Source organism: Elephas maximus, chromosome Y, assembly GCF_024166365.1.
Source record: "Elephas maximus indicus isolate mEleMax1 chromosome Y, mEleMax1 primary haplotype, whole genome shotgun sequence".
Lineage (NCBI taxonomy): Eukaryota > Metazoa > Chordata > Mammalia > Proboscidea > Elephantidae > Elephas > Elephas maximus.
In genome coordinates this window covers 12,210,415-12,231,609 of record NC_064847.1, presented here as the reverse complement: position 1 = coordinate 12,231,609, position 21,195 = coordinate 12,210,415, and positions in this window count along the sequence as shown.

Here is a 21,195-nt window from a genome sequence, read left to right as displayed (position 1 = left end):
AAGAATCTCACTCCTTACCAGAATCATTTTCTATCCCATAGTCCAGTCCAATCCCTGTCTGAAGAGTTGGCTTTGGGAATGGTTCCAGTCTTCAGCCAAAGAAGGTCTGGGTTCCATAACCTCTGGTGGCCTTCTAGTCTCACTCAGACCATTAAGTCTGATCTTTTTACTAGAGTTTGAGGTCTGCATCCCACTGCTCTCCTTCTCCTTCAGGTATTCTTTGCTGTGTTCCCTGTCAGGGCAGTCATCAGTTATAGCCAGGCACCTTCTAGTTCTTCTGGTCTCAGGCTGATGTAGTCTCCGATTTATGTGGCCCTTTCTGTCTCTTGGGCTCATAATTACCTTGTGTCCTTGGTGTTCTTCATTCTCCTTTGCTCCAGATGGATTGAAACCAATTGATGCATCTTAGATGGTCACTTGCTAGCATTTAAGATCCCAGATGCCACTCTCCAAAGTGGGATGCAGAATATTTTCTTAATAGATTTTATTATGCCAATTGACTTAGATGCCCCCTGCAACAATGGTCCCCAAACCCCTTCCCCTGCTATGCTGCTCTTCAAAGCATTTGGTTTATTCAGGAAACTTCTTTGCTTTTGGTTTAGCCCAGTTGTGCTGACCTTGCCTGTATTGTGTGTTGTCTTTCCCTTCACATAAATTAGTTTGTCTACTATCTAAAAAGTGAATACCCCTCTCCCTCCCTCCCTCCCTCTTCACTTTCATAACCATCAAAGAGCATTTTCTTCTTTGTTTAAACTACTTCTTGAGTTCTTATAATAGTGGTCTCATACAATATTTGTCGTTTTGCAGCTAATTTCACTCAGCATAATGCATTCCAGGTTCCTCCATGTTATGGAATGTTTCACAGATTCATCATTGTTCTTTGTTGATGCATAGTATTCCATTGCATGAATATACCATAATTTATTTATCCATTCGTCCATTGATGGGCACCTTGGTTGCTTCCATTTTATTGGTCTTGTAAAAAGTGCTGTCATGAACATGAGTGTGTATATATCTGTTTGTGTAAAGGCTCTTGTTTCTCTAGAATATATTCCAAGGAGTGGGATTGCTGGATCGTGTGGTAGTTTATTTCCAGTTTTTTTTAAGGAAGTGCCAAATTGTTTTCAAAAGTGTTTATACCATTTTACATTCCCACCAACAGTGTATAATTGCTCCAGTCTCTGCACAACCTCACCAACATTTATTATTTTGTAGAACCGTCATAGATGAACAACAGTTTTGTAGAGTATGTTATTCTTGGTTGGCTTTTTTTTCCTTTAAAGATTTTACGTGTCATCTCATTGCCTTCTTGGTTGCATAGTTTCTGCTGAGGAATGCAAGCTCAGCCTTATTGTTTTCCCTCTGTATATGACTTTTTGTTTTCCTTGAGCTGCTGTCAGAATTATTTCTTTGTCTCTGTTTTTAGCAAGTGTGATTATGATATGCCTTGGTGATTTTCTTTTGGGGCCTATCATATATGGGGTTAGTTGAGCTTCTTAGATGGCCAGATTTCATCTTTCATGATATTATGGAAGTTTTCTGTTGGCAATTCTTCAATGATTCTCTCTGTGTTTTCCATTTTCTCCTCCCGTTTTGGAACTTCGATCACTCATAAATTTTTGCTTTTGACTGTATTCAACACCATTCTCAGGGTTTCTTCATTTTTCTTTGTTCTTTTTCCTGATTTCTTTCTCAAACAGACTGATATCTAAGTGTTTGTCTTCAATATCACTGATTCTCTCTTCCTTTGCTTCAAACCTGCACCCCAGGCCTTACCTGACACTCTCCACTTCTGAACTCTTGTTGCTTATCTTCTGGATTTCTAATTGTTGTTTTCGTATGATTTCTAGTTGTTAGTTCATTTTGACATTTTGTTCCTGTATTGTTCTTCCATTTTTTTGTCTGTATTTTCCATGATTTTTTCTGCCTTTTCCATGAATTTGTCTATTTCTTCCTCCTCATTTTTGTCTGCTTTTTGCTCCAACTCTTGGATAGCTCTGAATAGTAGAGATTTGAATTTCCTATCAGGTAGTTCCAGTGTCTTTTCTTCTACTGGAAAGTTTTCTGGTGTTCTATTTTGGATGTCCTTTGGAACCTTCCAACCCTTTTTTTTTTTTTTAATATGTTTTGATATTGTCTGCTGTTTTTGGAACATTCAGTAGCTGTTTTCTTTGTTTTTTTTTTTTTTGTTATTGTTGTTGATTGTAGATTTATTTGTTTCATCATAGTTTTTGTTTTATTTGGTTATGTCTGGGCAGGTGGGCTGTATGTTCTCTGTTGTTTGTTCATCTATAGCATGATACTTTTCACCTCTTTATCCAGTGGGCAGAGCCAGTTACTCACCTATGATGTAGCAGAGCAGGTCTTGCTGAAGAGGAAGACCCAGAATGGACTGTTTTTGGTAGGTACTGAGGATGATAGGATGGGTCAGAGTTCAGTGCAGGTAGGTTGTGGTAGGCTGTGCCTATGCTGCACAGAGGTGCAATGTTCAGCACACAGTGTGAATAGGCATGATGGAGGGGACAGATTGTGATGTGTGGAGCTAAGTTGGGTATAGGAGAGAGGAGAGTGAAAAAGGTGTGAAAAAATAAAAGTGCTGAGGAAGCCTTCCCTTGGAGTGGAGAATGAGAAACCAAGGAATGAAGAAAAACAAAAAGACAAAAGAGAAAGAGAAAAAGTAAATAAATATTTTAAAAAAGAAGTGTCCCCAGGATCTGACTGGAGGCCAGGGAAATGTTTCCTAGGCCTCACGACACAACCCATTTAGAACGGAAGGAGATAGCACACAGAGCCAGGTATTCAGGAAACAGGAAAAGAAAGAAAATATATAGAGACAGAGATGAGAAACTGAGAAATGAAGGGGAAAAAAAGAAGAAAAAGAGAAAAAAAAAATTTAATTTGCCCCCAAGGATCCCACTAGTAACTGGAGTAGTTGCTCCTAGGCCTCAAAGCACAGCCCATCTAGAATGGGCAGAGATGTCACACAGCACCAGGTATTCAGGAGACAGGAAAAGAAGGAAAGTAGCAAGAGGCAATAAATTGAAGAAAAGGAAAAACAGTATTAAATAAAAATAAAATTCAAAAAAGAAAGGAAGAAATGCCCCGAGGATCCCACTGGTGACTGGAGAAGTGGCTCCCAGGCCTTAAAGCACAGTCTGGCAACAAGAGGCAGAGATGGCATACAGCACCAGGTATCCAGGAAACTGGAAAGAAGATAAGTAGAGACAAGAAACTGAGAAATGAAGAAAAAAGAAAAAGTCCCAGGCATCCCACAAACATGGCAGCTCAGACCAGAGAAGCAGTTCCCCAGTCTAACAGTGCCTTACAGCCTGTCAAGAAGAAGCAAAGACAGCACATGAAGATGGGTGTTCAAGAGGAAGGAGGTGAGGAGACAGGAAAGAATGGTGAGAGACAGGCAAGAAACCAAAAACAGAAATACCAGCAACAAAATAATGGCCTTGAAGGATGTGGCCAGTGTAAATGAGGCAAATCCAATCGGGATGGAGCCAGCATCTCCTGGTTGAGTGACTGCCACTGGCTTGGAAGAGGTGGAGGCTGAACGCTGGAAAAAATGGTGGGGAGGGGGGTGGGAAAGCATGTATTGCTAGTTACTGGGTGCTTTGTCTCCTGCTGATCTATTTCCTCTGTTTCACACTGGGAGGTCCATGAAGCTGCTTTCCCATAGTCCTCCTCTGCCAGTCGCCTATAGGAGTCCAAGATGGCAAATCCATGCTGCATTAGCTGATAAGGGTTCTCTGCTCCAGATCGCTTCTTGCTCTCTGTTCTGTTAGTTTCTTATTCCACTCACTGCTTGGTTGAGTTCTTTATCTCTTCATTTGATACTTAGGGTTTCAGGTTTGACATTTGGTCTGTTTTACTTAGTTTTTTGCGTCTTTGCTGTGGAGGGATGGTGTAGTGCTTTTGTCTATAGCACCATGTTGTCTCTTTCTCAAAATGTTTTCTAATAATAAATGAAACACAGTTGTTCTTCAATTTGTCATTCCCAAAATAGAATTTTCAGATTCAAAATAGCCAATACCAGTTCATTTCAACTCACTAGCACCTAACCCAGAGCCCAGTGCCATTGAGTCAATTCCAAAGATATCTATACTGGAGTATTCCATATCATTTTGATGAATTTCAAATTTCCTTGGTTCATACTATGTATATTTCTCATTCCAATTACTAATGGCTATTTGCAGCTTTTTTTTTTTTAACCATTTTGAACGAGGTCAAGCAGTAAATACATATCCCAAAGGACTTATTGCATTGGCATTATTAAGGCTGACTCTACTTTGAGAAGGCAACTCTTCCCAAGTTGTATTTTGAGTGTGTTCCAATGTGAGAGCTCGTCTTCCAGCACTATAACTAACTTTGCTCTGTTGATGTCCATAAGATTTTGATTGGATGATTTTCAGAAATAGGTCCCAAGTCTTGGTACCCAGTCTGTTTTACTCTGGAAACTTCTAACAAACCTGCCAACCAAGGGCAACCCTGCTTATATTTGAAATATTGGTAGCATGACTTCTAGCACCCTAGCCACATAAAACTCACCAGAGTATGACTAACAGATGGGTGGTAGATATCCTTAACTAGTAATCAATAAATGGCATCTGCTCAGGTCTATATAAGCGGGCATCACGTACTTGACACTATTAGCATTTGGCACCAGAAAATTCTTTATTTTGGGGGCCTGTAGGATGTTTAGCACCATCAATGGCCTCTACCCAGTAGACTCTTCTCCACAAGTTTAACAATGAAAAATGTCTCCAGATTTGCCCAAATATCCTCAGTTGATCCCCCACATGAGACCCACTGCTATAGTATAGCAACAAAAATATGGCTGAATGACTTGAATCACATGATGTTCCAATCTATCATATTTCCCCTTATGTTTTTATTTTTTAAAAAATATTTTATTGTGGTTTTGGTGAAAGTTTACATAGCAAATTAGGTTGTCATTTGACAATTTCTACACAAATTGTTCAGCTATATTAGTTACATTTTTCACAATGTGTTAATATTCTCTTTAATTGTGTTCTGGTTGTTTCATTTCCAGTACTCTAGTTCCCTGTCCTCTTATCTTCTTACCTTTACTTTAGAATAACTATTGACCTTTTGGACTCATATAACTGTTTTTTTTCCTTTTCTACCTTTTTTTAAATTTGTACTTTAGATAAAAGCTTGCAAAGCAAATTAATTTTTCATTAAACAATACACATATCATTTGTGAAACTGGTTCTCAACCCCACAACATGTCAACACTGTTCTCCACTTTAGGTCCCCCATTACCATCTTTCCTGTCCCCTCCTGCTTTCTTGTTCTTGTCCCTGTGAGCTGGTGTGGCCATTTAGTCTAATTTTGTTTTATGGGCCTGTCTAATCTTTGGCCAAAGAGTGAATCTCAGAAGTGACTTCAGGACTGAGTTTAAAGTGTATCCAGAGGCCATAGTCTCAGCATTTCCCCAGTCTCGGCCAGACCAGTAAGTCTAGCCTTTTTTGTGAGTTAGAATTTTGTTCTACTTTTTTTCTCTGGCTCTTTCCAGAACCTTCTACTGTAGCTTAGATGGCCATTCATAAACTTTTAAGACCCCAGGCACTACTTGCCAAAGTAGGATGTAGAACATTTCCTTTATAAACTATATTATGCTAATTGAGCTAGATGTCCCCTGAGACTGTGGTCCCCAGCACTCAGCCAAATAATTAGGTCCTCAGTGAGTTTGGATGTATTTAGGAAACTTCCATGACCTTGCCTTGGTCAAATTGAGTTGACTTCCCCAGTATTATGTACTGTTTTACCCTTCACTGAAATTACCACTTATCTATTGTCTGCTTAGTATTTTTCCCTCTCCACCCCTCCTATTCCTAGTAGCCATCAAAGATTCTTTCTGCATGTAAATCTTTTCATTAGTTTTTATAATAGTGGTCTCATATGGTATTTGTCCTTTTGGGTTTGACTTATTTCACTCAGCATAACACTGTCTAGATTCATCTATGTTGTGACATGCTTCACAGATTCAACACTGTCCTTTATTGTTGTGTAGTATTCCATCAAGTGTATATACCATAGTTTTTTTATCCAGTCATCTGTTGATGGACACGTAGGTTGTTTCCACCTTTTGCTATTGTGAATAATACTGCAATGAACATGGGTGTGCGTATGTCTATTGATGTGACAGCTCTTATTTCTCTAGGATATATTCCTAGGAATGGGATGCTGGATCTTATAATATTTTTATTTCTAGCTTTTTAAGCAGGCACCACAGTGGTTGTACCATTTTACATTCCCAGCTGTAGTGCCTAAGAGTTCCAACCTTCCCACAGCCTCTCCAACGTTTTCTGGTTTTTTTGACCGATGCCAGTAATACTGGCCTTAGGTGCTGTCTCATTGTAACTTTGATTTGCATTTTTCTAACAGCTAGTGATCTTGAGCATTTCCTCATGTGTCTGTTAGCCGCCTGAATGTCTTATGTGGTAAAGTGTCTGTTTTCTTTGCCTATTTTTTAGTTGGATTATTTGTCTTTTTGTTCTAGAGGTGTTGGATTTTCCTACAGATTTTAGAGATTAGAATTTTTTCTAATTTCTTATAGCCAAATTTTTTTTTTCCCAGTCCGTAGGCTCTCTTTTTACTCTTTTGGTGAAGTCTTTTGATGAGCATAGGTGTTTAAATTTTCAGAGTTCTCAGTTTTCTAGTTTATCTTCTGGTGTTTGTGTATTGTTACTCATGTTTTGTACTTTCTTAATGTCATGTATTAGAGCCTGTAAATGTTGACCCTATTTTTGCTTGTATGATCTTTAAAGTTTTATATTTAGGTCTTTGATCCATTTTGAATTCGTTTTATGTATGGTGTGAGGTATGAGTCCTGTTTCATTTTTGTACAGATGAACATCCAGCTTTGCCAGCACTATATGACAAAAAAAAAAAAAAAGTGTCTTTTCCCATTTAATGTATTTTGGGCCTTTGTCGAAGTGACCATAGGTGGATAGACTTACACCTTGGTTCTTGATTCTGTTGCATTGGTCAATGTGTTTGTCATTGCACCAGTACCAGGCTGTTTTGACTACCATGGCTGTTTAGTAGGTTCTGAGGTCAGATGAGTCCTTCTACTTAATTTTTCTTCAGTAGTGCTTTACTTATATGGGGTCTCTTTCCATTCCATGTAAAGTTAATGATTAGTTTTCCGATCTCTTCAAAAATTTCTGTTGGTATGGATCAGGATAGCATTTTATTTGTAGATTGCTTGGGTAGAATTGACATTTTCACAATGTTGAGCCTATCTATCCATTAGCACGCTGTGCTTTTCCATTTAGGAGTGTCTTATTTTGTTCCTTGCTGTGGTGGTTTGTAGCTTTCTTTGTATAGTTTTTTTACATCCCTAATTAGATTTATTCCTAAGTATTTTACCTTTTTAGCATCTATTATAAACAGTTTGCTTTCCTGATTTCCTTTTCGTAGTTCTTATTGGTGTAGAGGAATCCAGCTGTTGTGTGTATGTTTATCTTGTATCCTGCTAGCCTGCTGAATCTTTCTATTAGTTCCAATATTTTTTTCATGGAGTCCTTTGGGTTCTGTATGTATAGCATCATATCCCACACCATACACAAACTAATTCAAAACGGATCCACAAATAGTGATAGTTTTATTTCTTCCTTACCAATTTGGAGGTCCTATATTTCTTTTTCTTGCCTAATTGCTCTAACAAGGATTTCCAGTACAATGTTAAAGAAGGGTGGTGATAAAGGGCATCTTGCCTTGTCTCTTTTCACAAGGGGGTTGTTTTCAGCCTCTCTCCACTGAGAATAATGTTGGCTATTGGTTTGTATAGATGACCTTTATTGTGCCGAGGAATTTTCCTTCTATACCTATTTTATTAAAAGTGTTTTTTCAGGAATGAGTGTTGGGCTTTATTGAATGCCTTTTCTGTGTCGATTGAAATAATTACATGGTTCCTCTCTTTTATTTTTTAGATGGATTACGCTGATTGATTTTCTAATGTTGATACATCCTTGTATGAATCCTTCTTGATTGCGGTGCATTATTTTTTTAATGTGATGCTGAATTCTATTAGCTAGAATTTTGATGATAATTTTTGTATCTATATTTATGAGAAATATTGGTGTGTAATTTTATTTATTTATTTATTTTTTTTTTGTGGTTTCTTTTCCTGGTTTGGTATCAGAGTTGTGCAGTCTTCATAGAATTTGGTAGTATCCCTTCCTTTTCTATATTCTGATATAGTTTGAGTAGTATTCATGCAAACTGTTCTCTGAATGCTAACTGGAATTCTCCAGTGAAGCCATTTGAACCAGGGCTTCTTTTTTTTCCCTTTTCAATCTCTTCCATTGTTATGTGTCTGCTCAGATTTTCAACCTCAGTATGTGTTAGTTTGGATAGGTATGTGTTTCTAGAAATTTGTGCGTTTCCTCTAGGTTTTCAAATTTGTCAGAGTACAGTTTTTCATAGTACTGTTTTGATTCTTTCTACTTCAGTCTGATCTGTTTTAATGTCCACCATTTTACTTCTTATTCGGGTTATTTGCTTCTTCTCTTGTTTTTCTTTTGTCAATTTGGCCAATGGTTTCTTGATTTTATTGATCCTTTTAAAGAGCCAAATTTTGGTTTTGTTGACTTTTGCTATAATTTTTTTATTCTCACTTTCATTTCTGCTCTGATCTTTATTACTTTCTTTCTTCTGCTGTTCTCTTTCCATTTGATTAAGTTATTGCTATAATTTGACCACTAACACTGCCTTTGCTGTTTTCCAGAGGTTTAGGTATGATGTGTTTTCATTTTCATTTGATTCTAGGAATTTTTTTATTCCATCTTTGATTTCTTCTAATACCCAGTAGTTTTTTAAAAAGGTGTTATTCAGTTTCCATGTATTTGATTTTTTTCCTTTGCTCTTCCTGTTATTAATTTCTACTTTGACGGCATTGTGATCAGAGAATATGCTTTGTACTATCTCACTTTTTTGGATTTTGTTGAGGGTTGCTTTGTGGTCTATGATGTGGTCTATTCTGCAGAATGTTCCATGTGTGTTGGAAAAGAATGTGAACTTTGCAGCTATTGGGTGGAATGTTCTACAAATACATCTATGAGGTCAAATTGTTGGTTGTAGCCTTTAGATCTTCTGTGTCTTTGCTGAGTTTCTTTCTAGATGTTCTGCCCTTTATGGAAAGTGGTGAGTTGAAGGCTCCTACTATTATTGTGAAACTGTCAATTTCTGTTTTCAGTGCTGTTAGGGTTTGTTGGAGCCCTGGTGGCATAACGGTTAAGAACTCAGCTGCCAGCTAATAGGTGAGCAGGTTAAATCTACCAGTCGCTCCTTGGAAACCCTATGGAGCAGTTCCACTCTGTTCTATAGGGTCACTATGAGTCAAAATCAACTCAAGGACAAAGGGTTTGGTTTTTTTATTTGATCTTTGAGTGTGTAGATATTTATTATGCTTGTGTCCTTATGGTGGATTGTCCTTTTAATCATTACATCATGTTCTTGTCTTTTATGGTGGCTTCCATTTTAAAGTCCATTTTTTTCTGAGATTATTATTGCCACTCCTGCTCTTTTTTTTGGTTGCTGTTTGCTTGATATACATATATATATATGATATATATAATATATTTGCCTTTGTTTCCAAGATGTGTCTCTTGAAGACAGCATATTGATGGTTCCTGTTTTTTTTTTAAAACTATTCTGTCTCTCTCTGTCTCTTTATTGATGCCATTTATATTCAGTGTGATTATTAATAGGTGTGTTTATTGCTATCATTTTGTAGTGTTTTTTTTTTGTGGTGCTGATGTTTTCTTTGTTTCTCATACTGAATTCTTTTTGTTTGTGGATTTTTGTTTCTTTTGTTTGTGTAGATTTTGTGTTTACTGAGACTTTATGTTTTTCTTCATTTTGTTGAGTAGGTATGTTAAATTTATTTGTGGTTGCCTTGAAATTTATCTCTATTTCCCTAAGTTTAAACCAGTGTTTTACTATTTGATAATGCCTTGACTTCCTCTCCATTTGTAAGTTTCATACCTATACCATTTAGTCCCTCTTTTATTGTTCTACCATTGTCATTTACAGATTGACCTCTGTGGTTCCCTGTTGCAAATGTTTTTGTTTTGTTTTATCCTTGAGAGTTCATTACCTAGGCTGGTATCTGGCTGATGCTGTTCTAAGTCCTAGATTCTAAGTCTGATTTTGTTGGTTCTCTAACCAAAGCACTCCCTTTAATAATTCTTGCAAGTTTGTTTTAGTTTTTACATATTCGCTTAATTTTTGTTTATCTGGAAATGTCCTAATTTTGCAGTTATTTTTAAGCAAGAGTTTTGCAGGATATATTACTCTCGGTAGTTTTTTATTTCAAAGTTTTATATATTTCACCCCACTGCTTTCTTGTCTCTGTAGTTTCTGCGAAGTAATCAGAGCTTAGTCTTATTGTTTTCCCTCCATATGTGACTTTTCATTTTTCTTGAGCTGAACTGCTCTCAGGATTCTTTCTTTTCTTTGGTTTTAGCAAGAGTAAAAGATATGTCTTGGTGATTTTCTTTTGAGGTCTATCCTGTACTGGGTTTGTTGAGCTTCTTGGATGGTTTGCTCTTTATCTTTCATGATATTAGGGAAGTTTTCTGTCAGCAAAACTTCAATGATCCTTTCTGTGGTTTACATTTTTATCCCCTGTTCTGGAACTCCAATCATTCACAAAATTTGCTTTTGATTGTATCCTACATCATTCTCAGGGTTTCTTCATTTTTCTTCATTCTTTTCTCTAGTTTTGTCTCAAATAATGTGGTATCCAAAGATTTGTCTTCAATTTTGCTGACCTGTTCTTCCATTGTTTCAAATTTTGTCCTAAAATCTCCTAATGCATTGCCTTGTCCATTTCTGAAATCTTGCTGTTTATTTTTTGGATTTCTAATTGCTGTTTTTGTATGATTTCTAGTTGTTTATTTTGACATTTTGTTCCTGTACTATTATCCTGAATTCATCCATTGCTTTGTCTGTGTTTTTCCTGCTTTTGTCTGTATTTTCCCCAGTTTTGTCTATTTTTTCCTTCATTTTACTTTATCTGTTGAAGAACCCCAAATATTAGAGTTTTAATTCCATTTCAGGTAATTACAATGTCTTTTCTTCTACCAGAAGTTCATCTGATGTTTTATTTTGGTTGCTTTCTGGAGCTATCCTCTCCTGTTTTTATATGTTTTGATATTGTCTGCTGTCTCCAGGATCAGGAATTCCTTTCTTCGTTTATTGATTATAGATCTGATTTTTTCATCCTGCTTTTTTTGTTTTATTTAGTTATGTCTGGTAAGGAGGGCTGGGTGTGTTTTGTTGCTTGCTCACCTATGGGCACAATCCAGTTGCCCAGGTGGGCAGGGCTAGTCACTCAGCTATGATGCAGCAGAATTGGCTCCAGCCAGGCTAAAGGAGTGGGGATGGGTAGTTTACTGTGCATACTGGTTCCTATGAGGTGGGGCCATGGCTCAATGCAAGGTGGGCCCTGTGGGACTGGGTTGGCATATGGTACAGATAAGCAGGAAGGAAAGGAGAAGACATGATGTACAGAACATGTACTCTGTCTCCTGTTGGTAGCTACAGGAAGTTGCCTCCCTATGTTCCCAGTCTGTGGTCTTTGGTGGCTGAGGTCCAAGATAGCTAATCCAGGCAGCAGTGAGCTGGTATCTCTTTGGCTGAGAGACTCTGTATAACATCATACTCATGAGTAATATCTTTTATTTTATTTTATGTGCCAATATGTTATTTCACTAAAAGGCGACCTCAGGGGATAGTTTCAGCTCAATGTTTAAAGACTCTTACAGAATCATCTAGTCTCAGTTGTTTCAGTAAGTCTGAATATTTTAAGAATTTGAATTCTGTTCCACATTTTTCTCCATCAGGGCCCACCTATTGTGGCCCTGATCAAAATGTCATTAGTGGTAGCTGGATACCATCTAATTCTTCTGGTCTCAAGGTAGAGAAGGCTGTGGCTCATGTAGACTTTTAGTGCTGTAAACTTATTTCTATCTCAGATCTTGGTTTCATTCTTCCTCTCTTGCTCCTGATGAGTACAGACCAGTAGATGTATCTTAAATGGCTTTTAAGACCACAGATGTTACTCAACTCACTAGGATGCAGAACATGAACCCTATGAACAATATTATAAAAATTGACTGAATTGTTCAATGAGTCTAAAGGAGTAAGACTTCAAATCCAGGGAACTAATCTCTCAGGTGTTTAGTTATGCCTAAGAATTATCTGCAACTGTGTCCTCTATGAATACATATGTGTGCACACACATATCTCTATTTATATGTATATATACATACTTCTATCTGTGCACACATATGTATGCCCCTGTACCTACCTGTACACTTATATGCCTCTATACCTACAAATACAACCTTACACTTTTTTTTTGGTTATTTTTGGTGTTGCCAAATTATATATGTCATATTCTTTTCTTTTGTGCACTTGTAGTGGCATAATTTACTTTGGACAATCTATGCTCATTACATACATATTCACTGCTACTTTTCACATCACCAAAATTAGAAGAATTTACAATCTACAGAGTGATTCCCCCTTCTCACCCATCTCTGGTAACCACCAATGAACATTGATTTTACTCTCTATATATCTATTCTTGTCCTCTTATAAAAATGGAATCATAAATATTTGTTCTGTGATTGACTTATTTCACTCAGCATTCTGTCCTCCATATCCATCCATGTCATGTTTCATGAATTCATCGCTATTTTTTATGATTGCACAGTATTCTATTGTATGTATGTACCTATTTTTTGCTTATCTATTCATACACTGAAGAGCATTTAGGCTGTTTCCTTTTTTTTTTTACTATTGTGAGTAATGCAGCAATAAACATAGGTGTGCAAATATAGGTTGCTGTCTTTCTATTAGATATGTAGGTTATATACCTAGGAGTAGGATTTCTGCATCATATAGTGTTTCTAGTTCCAGTTTTTTTTTTTTTTTTTGGAAGCTCCATGCCATTTTCCATAGTGTTTGTACCATTTAACAGTCCCATTAACGATGGGTAAGTGTTCCAGTCTCTCCACATCCTCGGTAACATTTGTCGTTATCTATCTTTGTGTTCTTTGTTTGGTTTGTTTTTGTTAGTGTCATTTTAGCTGGGAGGATATAATATCTAATTTTAGTTTTGATTTTCATCTCCCTAATTAAAAATGGTTGAAGAAGTACATCAACACTGAATTGCTAGAAATTCAAGCTGGATTCAGAAGAGGATGTGGAGAGGATATTATTGCTTATGTCAGAAGGATCTTGGCTGAAAGCAGAGAATACCAGAAGGATGTTTACCTGTGTTTTATTGACTATGCAAAGGCATTTGACTGTGTGGGTCATAACAAACTATGGATAACTTTGTGAAGAATGAAAATTCTGCAACACTTAATTGTGTTTATGCGGAACTTTTATGTAAACAAACAGGCAGTCATTCAAACAGAACAGGGGATACTGTATGGTTTAGAATCAGGAAATGTGTACCAGGCTGGTATTATTTCACCATGGTTATTCAGTCTGTACGCTGAGTCAATAATCCAAGAAGCTGGACTATATGAAGAGGAATGTGGCATTGAGATTGGAGGAAGGCTTATTAATAACCTGCGATATGCAGATAGTACAGCCTTACTTGCTGAAAGTGAAGAGAACTTGAAGCTCTTAATGATGATGACAAAAGACTACAGTCGTAAGTATGGATTACACCTCAACATAGAGAAAACAGAAATCCTAATGACTGGACCAATAAGCAACATCTAGATAAATGGAAAAATACTGAAGTTGTCAAAGATTTCATTTCACTTGAATCAATGTCCATGGGAGCAGCAGTTAAGAAACCACATACATATTACATTGGGCAAATCTGCTGTAAAAGAATTCTTTGAAGGGTTAAAAAACAAAGATGTCACTTTGAGGACTAAGATGCTCCTGACTAAAGCCATGGTATTTCCAATAGCATTGTATGCCTGGGAAAGCTGGACACATAACTAAGGAAGACCGAAGAATTGATGTTGTTTAATTATGGTGTTGGTGAAGAATATCGAGCAGACCATGGACCTTGAGAAGAATAAACAAGTCCGTTTTGGAAGAAGTATAGCCAAAATGCTCCTTAGAAGCGAAGATGGTGAGGCCTCATCTCATGTACTTTGGACATGTTATCAGGGGGAACCAATCCCTGCAGAAGAACATCATACTTGGTAGACGGTCAGCAACAAAAAAAGAAGACCCTCATTAAGATGGGTTGACACAGTGACTGCAACAACTGGCTCAAATAAGGCAGTAATTGAGAGGATGGTTCAGGCTTGGGTAGTACTTTGCTGTGTTGTACATGGGGTCACTATGAGATGGAACCTACTCAGTGGCACCTAAGAACTACAACAATGGCTAATGATCATGAGCATCTTTTTATGTGCTTGGTGTTTGCTTGAACAATGCTGTTTCTGAAGATTTTTTCCCAGTCTGTAGGTTATCTCTTTACTCTTTTGTTAAAGTCTTTTGTTTAGCAAAAAAATAAATAAAAGTTACTGTCAAGTTGATTTGCACTCATACTGACCCTGTAGGACAGAATGGAACTCCCCTATAAGGTTTTGAAGGAGCAGCTGGTGGATTCAAACTGCTGACATTTTGTTTAGCAGCTGAGCTGTTACCCACTATGCCACCAGGGCTTCTTTAGATGAGCATCAGTATTTAATTTTTATGAAATCCCAATTATCCAATTTTCTTGTGGGATCTTCAGGGCTTTCTATGTTTAGGATCATGTCATCTGAACAGATAGTTTAACATCTTCCTTTCTGATTTGGATATACCCCTTTTATTTCTCTTTCTTACCTTATTGTTCAGGATAACACTTCTAATAGAATATTGGATAACAGTGGTAATAAGGGAATCTGTCTCATTTCCATTTTCAAGTGGAAGGCTCTCAGTATTTCTCCATTTGGTGTAATGTAGGCTAGTGGCTTTGCTGCTATTCATAAGGCTTTCACTGGATAATGTTCTTCAGGAGTAGACTACCAGGTCTTTCTTCGTCACTAGACGGAACACACAGAAATTAAATTGACTACATCTGTGGAAAGAGAACTATGCATAACCTCCATTCCTGCCACCATGGCTACTTTTTTCTCGAGCCTCTTGGGCAATGACAGGAGTGGCTGTGGAAAGAGAATGACTGCTTTCCACAGAATGCATCATCCTACTACTTGACTATTAAAACCTTCCTCTGCTGAAGTTACCCTTTGGTGAGCAATCACAGAAGACACAAATATCTTCACTTCTTTGGGCCATTCAAGAGGTCTATCCACGTACCTCTTCCCCATACATCCTTGACTCCAATTTTCCAATCACGTTCCTTTGAAGTTCCTGATCATACAGCCAAACCATTTGCAACAGCCCAAGAATTAATATACAGTTGCACAATCTAGCCATCTCTCCTTCCAAGTGGCTTGAACAACTTTTCTGCTCAATATCCTGCCTACTGAAGGATTTCCTTTCACTACTGTCCAGGGAGGTGCCAGAAAAGGGCTAGAGTGCAGCCACTGCCACTTTCAAGTGGTGTCTGTGTATTGCACAGAACTATCTATAAGCCATACAAGTTTACTCTTCCTCTATCAACTGATTATAAGGAACTCCTATGCAGCCATCCTGCACGCGTCTGTCAGTTTGTCATACTGTGGGAGCTTGCATGTTGCTGTGATGCTGGAAGCTATAGCACCAATATTCAGATAGCAGCAGGGTCACCCATGGAGGACAGGTTTCAGCTGAGCTTCCAGACTAAGACAGACTAGGAAGGAGGACCCGGCAGTCTAGTTCTGAAAAGCATTAGCCAGTGAAAACCTTATGAATAGCAGCAGAACATTGTCTGGTAGAGTGCTGCAAGATGAGCCCCCCAGGTTGGAAGGTACTCAAAAGATGACCGGGCAAGAGTTGCCTCCTCAAACTAGAGATGAAATTAATGATGTGCATGGAGTAAAGCTTTTGGAATCTTCATTCGGTGATGTGACACAACTTAAAATGAGAAGAAACAGCTGCAAATATCCATTAATAATCGGAACCTGGAATGTACAAAGTATGGATCTAGGAAAATTGGAAATCATCAAAAATGTAATAGAACACATAAACATTAGTGAGCTGAAATGGACTGGTATTGGCCATTTGGAATAGGGCAATCACATAGTCTACTACGCTGGGAATGACAACTCGAAGAGGAATGGTGTTGCATTCATTGTCAAAAAGAACATTTCAAGACCTCTCCTAAAGTACAACACTGTCAGTGATAGGAAAATGCCCATACACCTACAAGGTAGCCAGTTAATACGACTATTATTGGAATATACGCACCAACCACTAGGGCCAAGGATGAAGAAATAGAAGATTTTTATCAGCTGCTGCAGTCCGAAATTGATAGAACATGCAATCGAAATGCATTGATAATTACTGGTGATTGGAAGCAAAAGTTGTAAACAAAGAAGAAGGATCAGGAGTTGGAAAATACGGCCTTGATGCTAAAAACAATGCCGGAGATCGAATGACAGAATTTTTCAAGACCCACGACTTCTTCATTGCAAATACCTTCTTTCACCAACATAAATGGTGACTACACACATGGACTTCACCAGGTGAAACACACAGAAATCAAATGGACTACATCTGTGGGAAGAGACGATGGAAAAACTCAATATCATCATTGAGAACAAGGCCAGGGGCTGACTGTGGAACAGACCAACAACTGCTCATATGTAAGTTCAAGCTGAAACTGAAGAAAAATCAGAGCAAGTCCACAAGAGCCAAAATATGACCTTGAATACATCCCATCTGAATTTAGAAACCATCTAAAGAATAGATATGACACATAGAACACTAGTGACTGAAGACGAGATGAGTTGTGGAATGACATCAAGGACATCATCCATAAAGAAAGCAAGAGGTCTTTGAGAAGACAGGAAAGAAATACAAGACCAAGAAGGATGTCAAAAGAGACTCTGAAATTTGCTCTGGAACATCAGGTAGCTAAAGCAAAAGGAAGAATTGATGAAGTAAAAGAACTGAAGATTTCAAAGGTTGTCTCGAGAAGACAATGTATAGTATTACAATGACATGTGCAAAGAGCTGGAGATGGAAAGCCAAAAGGTACATTTCTCTGTTGAAAGTGCAATGGAGTGCCTACAACTCATTAAGAGAACCTGAGTTAAAATATTTAACAGAAAAGTGTGTCGAGGGAAATAATTAGCATTGAACAGTGCATGAGAGGCTGCATTCAAATTACTGGGGCTCAGTCCTGCTGGCGCAGTACTTAAGTGGTACAGCTGGTAACCATATGATCAGCAGTTCAAATCCACCAGCTGCTTCTTGGAAACTCTATGGGGGACTTCTACTCTGTCCTATAGGTCACCATAGCTTATAAGTTTTTATTCAGTAGCAGAGTGTGTGCCCTGGTGGTCCAAAGGTTAAGTGTTCAACTGCTAACTCAAAGGTCAGCAGTTCAACCCCACCAGAAGCTCTGTCAGAAAAAAAAGAAATCTGGTGATCTCTTCACATAAAGATTACAGTCTAGGAAACCATATGGGGCAGTTCTGCTATATCCTATAGGATTGCTTTGGATTACTATGAGTCATAATTGACTCCACAACACACGACAATACCAATCAGTAGCACAAGATATCCCTGGGTGGCATAAATGATTTCCTTTAGCTACTAAGCAAAAGATTGTCAGTTCAAATACAATGATATGCACCAAGGGAGAAAGGCCTGGTGATCTGCTTCAATAAATATTACAGCCAAGAAAAACGTATAGGTCTCAGTTCTACTCTGTATTTTATGTGATCACCATGAGTTAGAATCCATTCAAAAGCAAGAGGATTGGTTTGGTTTACTCAATAACAGGGGGCAGTGGTTGTTCAGTGGTAGAATTTTCACACGTCATGCAGGAGATTTGGGTTCAATTCCTGGCCAATACACCTCATGCACAGCCATCACCTGTCTGTCAGTGAAAACTCGTGTGTTGTTATGGTCCTGTACAGGTTGCAGAGGTGTTTTCAGACTATGACTTAAAAGAAAGAATTTACTTTTGAAAGTCAGCCAGTGAAAACAATATGGATCACAACGGTCCAAGCTACCACTGATCATAGGGATGGTGCAGTTCTGTGCATTGTTTTATGCTAGTGTGTACAGACTCACCATGAGTTATGGGCCTACTAAGAGTAGCTAACAATTCAGTAGCAGAAAAAAGCCAGCTTTTAAAACAAGTCAGTATAGCTAAATAAAGAAGAAAGAAACAACAGTTGTTTCTGCAATTTTTAGATGGAAATACACATATTCTAAAGTTGCCCTTGTTAATTTGTTGAAATGTCATTAAAAGAGATGCTTTAACAGGAGAAAATTAATTTCCACAGATTTTGTGAGAAATCAAAACACATTCTAAATCATCCCTTAATTGTCAATAGTCACCAAAAGAGACTTTCTTATTCTTGTTTCCTGCATGTCTAACAGCTTAGGGGGAAAATCAAAAGCCTTTGTTCTCTGCAAATTGCCTGGAAGCCATATTTAGTTTTGTGTTTCTGGTAACCATAAAAAGCAGACAAGCCAAAAACAGAAAAATGAGGATAAAAGACTTAAAAATCATTATTTTTTTACTGAAAATGATTGAAGTAGATACATCATTTTCAGTAAGCATTCTCAGTAATAACCTTAAATGTAAATAGTCTAAACTCCCCATGCAAAAGGCAGAAAATGACAGAATGGATTAAATAATAATAATTCATCCATTTGCTGCCTACAAGAAACTCACCTTAGACATAAACACACAGAGAAAGAAAATAAAAGAATGAAGAAAAATATTCCATGCAACCAGTAACCAAAAAAGAACAGAAGTGGCATACTGATATCAGAGAAAATAGGCTTTAATTTAAAATCCATTACAAGAGATAAAGAAGAATATTGCATAGTAGTAAAAGGGCCAATCCATCAAGAAGACATAACAATTGTAAATATATAAACACATAACATCGGTGCTCCAAAATACATTAAACAAATACTGACTAATAGGAGAAGTAGATAACTCCACAATAATAGTTGGGATTTCAACACACTACTTTCAGTTCTAGACAGTACAGCTAAACACAAGATCCATAAGGGTGTTGAGGGCCTAAATAAAATCATAAGCCTGTTTGACATAATGAACATATATGGAACGATCCATCCATCATCATAACAGTACAAAATTACCAGAATAGACAATACGCAAGGCCACAAAAAGAGTCCTGATAGTGCAGTGGTTAAGACCTTGATTGCTATCCAAAAGGTTGGCAATTTGAATCCAGCTGCTGCTCCTTGGAAAACTCATGGGGCAGTTCGGCTGTGTCCTCTAGGGTCGCTATGAGTCAGAATCAACTCGTCAGCAACAGAAGCAACAAAATAAGCCTCAACAAATTTAAAAAGGTAAAAATCATACCAAGCATCTTCTCTGAACATAGTGGTATGAAGGTAGAAATCAACGACAGGAAGAATAAGGAAAAAAAATCACATAATAACTAAATAACACACTACTAAAAAACTATTGGGTAACAAAAATTGAAAGTGAAGTTAAAAATACTTAGAATCAAATGAAAACACAACATATCAAAACCTTTCAGACACATAAAAAGCAGTGCTCAAAGGGAAATTCATAGCAATAAATGGCCACACTAAAAAAGAAGGATCCAAAATCAATAACCTAAACTGACAACCTGAACAAAGAGAAGGGAGAGCAAAAGAGAGCAAAAGAAGCCAATGACACCCAAAGAAAAACAATAAAGTGTAGAAATATGTGAAATAGAAAACAAAAAGACAATAGAAAGAATGAACAATATCAGAAACTGATTCTTAAAAGGATCAATAAAAGAGATAAACCGCTAGCTAGGCTGACAAAAAACAGAAATGACAAATAACCAAAATATGCAATGAAATTGGAGACATTACCATAGACTCAACCAAGATAAAGAAGATCATAAGAGAACACTATGAAAACACTGTACACCAACAAATCTGGAAACCTAGATGGAAGGAACAACTTTCTAGAAAGACACTGTCTACCTACACTAACACAAATAAAGATAGAAAATATAATCAGGCCCATAAAAAGGAAAATATTAAAGCTATCATAAAACACTACCCAAAAGGTGGGGGGTGGGGGGTGGGCAGGACCATATGACGTCTAAGGGGAATTTTCCAAATATTCAGAAAGAATTAACACCAATTCTAATCAGTCTTCAAAAAGGTAGAAGAGAAGAAATGCTCCTAAGTCATTTCATGAAGTCTGCATCACCCATATACAGAAACAAGTCAAGATACCAGAAAAAAGAAAGAAAAATACATAGTAATATTCCTCAGGAATATACATGCAAAAATTTTCAAAAAAATTCAACAACCTATCAAAAAAACATACACCACTATCAAGTGAGATTCATACCAGGAATGCAAAGGTGTTGCAACATCAGAAAGTCAATGTAAATCACCACATAAATAAAAGAACCATATGATCATATTACTTGATGCAGAAAGGATATTTAATAAAATCCAACACCACTGCCTGATAAAAGCTTTCAGCAAAATAGGAGTAGAAGAGAAATTTCTTAACATAACTACTGACATATATGCAAAGCCACTGTTGTTGTTGTTAGGTGCTGTCAAGTTTGTTCTGACTCATAGTGACCCCATGCACAACAGACCGAAGCACTGCCTGGTCCTGAGCCATCCTTTCAATCTTTGTTGTGTCTGAGTTCATTGTTGCAGCCACTGTGTCAATCCACCTCGTTGAGGGTCTTCCTCTTTTCCACTGACTCTGTACTCTGCCAAGCATGATGTCCTTCTCCAGGAACTGATCCTTGCTGACAACATGTTCAAAGTATGTAAAACATAGTCTCACCATCCTTGCTTCTAAGGAGCATTCTGGTTGTACTTACTCCAAGACAGATTGGTTCATTCTTTTGGCAGTCCATCGTATATTCAATATTCTTTGCCAACACCACAATTCGAAGGCATCAATTCTTCCTTATTCGGTCTTCCTTATTCATTGTCCAGCTTTCACATGCATATGATCTGATTAAAAATACCATGGCTTGAGTCAGGTGCACCTTAGTCTTCAGGTGACATCTTTGCTCTTCAACACTTTAAAGAGGTCCTTTGCAGCAGATTTACCCAAAG